A 2192-nucleotide genomic window follows, 5' to 3' on the forward strand; every position below is an offset into this window, starting at 1 on the left:
ACCAAACCTGTCCCTAACCTTACCCGTATCACACCTCAATAGCAGCAAACGTGTTGTGCATTAACACAAGCTTTTAGTCATTTTATGGCATCTGTTAAAATTGTTTGTAGATTTTCAGTAAGTGCTTGATCATATGGAATTGAAAGTTTAATGACATTTGTAAGCATTTTAATTTACATGAAATAATGATTTGTTAAACATTATCTAATGTTTAATAAGTTTATTAGCAAACATTAGCATGCTGTGATGGGTGTCTGAGGCGGGAATCGAACTCGGGTCCGCTAGGCAACCGAGCTGTCTCCTCTACCACTGTGCTATAGTGGATGACAGTCGACAGAGGGATCCAAGGGCAGAAGCATAACAGAGAGACTTAGATAACTGAACAAAAGCTTTACTGGAGCAGAGCCAGCTTACGAGCTGGAACCTTAAGAGGCAGGTCTCTTGTAGACAGCCATACCCTCTGCCCACAAACATACCTGGGGGCCGGAGTCCGACGACGGTTAGCAGAGATTTTAACACGTCTCTCCGTCTGGAGTAGGGCTTCCCTAGCCCTCTGTCATGTATGACGGCACTGCCGGATGAATGCTTGGGCAGAGGGAACTGCAGCCTCAGGCTCCTGTGAAGAAGCTGCCAGAGAATCACTGATGTACTTATCCATAGCCTCACGCTCTGGACCCGAGAGGGAGTACAACCTCCCCCGAAGAGGAGAAGTGCCAGGGAGAAGATTGATGGCACAATCATAGGGTCGGTGAGGAGGGAGAGACACAGCCCGGGACCTACTGAAGACCTGCCGAAGATCATGGTAGACCACCGGGACCCCAGACAAATCAGCTTCCTCCGCCTGAGAAACAGAAAACACAGAGCCAGGAGACAAGGCAGCACCCAAACAATGCTTAAGACAAAAAGGGCTCCAAGAGAGAACAATTTTCAGCCCACTCAATGTGGGGGTTGTGCTTCACCAGCCAAGGGTGCCCCAGCACAATGGAAGTGCTGGGGGACTCCAGCAGGTAAAACAACCACCTCACGGTGGTTGCCAGAAATAGTAAGACTTACGGGGACAGTAGAGTGAGATATAAGGGCAAGATGAGAACCATTAAGTGCACGAGCTGTCAAGGGAATCTGGAGACGAATGGTAGGGATCCCCCACTTAGCAGCCAGAGAGGAGTCCATGAAGTTGTCCTCAGCCCCAGAGTTCACCAAGACAGGGCATGAGTGAAAGGAGCGATCCCACTGAACTTTGGCAGGAAGAAGAGTACGTGCTGTAGGGGATTCATTGACAGGGGTTACGCTCACCAGTACCCCCCTGGCTACTGGCGAGCATTGCCTTTTAACGAACAGTTTGAAGCAAAGTGCCCAGATCTGCCACAGTATAGACACAGGCCTTTGGTAATGCAACGTTGCCTCTCCTCAGCTGTAAGTCGAGTCCGGCCAACTTGCATGGGCTCAGGCTCTGGCAAGAAATCAGGACTGGTGGTGGGAGATAGAACTTGAGGCCCTGGGGCAAGAGCTAAACGGTCAGAGTCAGGTAGGAGGGAGATCCAGATATGAAAGCCAACAGAACCAGGCCTCAGTATCCCAGGCAGGCCAGGAGCACATATCAGACAGATGAAGCCTGGCGAGGGGTTGACAGAGAAGGAGGACAGGACAGGCAGAGAATCCTTGAGCCAACAGGAAAAACCAAAACTACACAAACTGACAAGAGTAAAACAACTTAATGCTGAGAGCTCAAGAGCAAACAACAATCTGGCAAAGTACAAGACACACACAAGAGGAATAAGTAGGGCAATCAATGAGCAGGATAACGAGCAGTGGCAGGTGAGGCAAATTGACTAATAAAATGAAACGAGGGGGCGGGGCCAAGACATGACAAATGAAGGAACACATAACAAACAAAACAGAAGCCATGTGCTAGATGCACATGACAACCATAAACACAAACAGACAGACAAAGCCAGGCCGATCAGCCCGGGGTCCTGACAATACTACGACGTTAATAAATCTTTAATACATTAGCTCATCCATGAACATGATTTCTGCCCGAGTCCCATCGGATTGCTTCGGCTGTGGGGATGAAGACGACAACTCCCATGATTCCACACTCTGTCACGGCGTCATCTAACGACGCCTTTGTTTCTTTGTTTGTTTTGAATACGCACCCTCTAGTGGCAAAAAATTACATATTGTGCCTTTAA

General features: G+C 48.7%; 1 protein-coding gene across 3 annotated transcripts in view; it reads left to right on the forward strand.

Moving 5' to 3' along the window:
- The window catches only part of sgcd (sarcoglycan, delta (dystrophin-associated glycoprotein)), a 513027-nt gene that overhangs the window by 447020 nt on the left and 63815 nt on the right, over nucleotides 1-2192 (forward strand). The window lies entirely within an intron of this gene.

This window comes from Sinocyclocheilus rhinocerous, unplaced genomic scaffold (genome assembly GCF_001515625.1).
Source record: "Sinocyclocheilus rhinocerous isolate Xijiao unplaced genomic scaffold, SAMN03320098_v1.1 scaffold338, whole genome shotgun sequence".
Lineage (NCBI taxonomy): Eukaryota > Metazoa > Chordata > Actinopteri > Cypriniformes > Cyprinidae > Sinocyclocheilus > Sinocyclocheilus rhinocerous.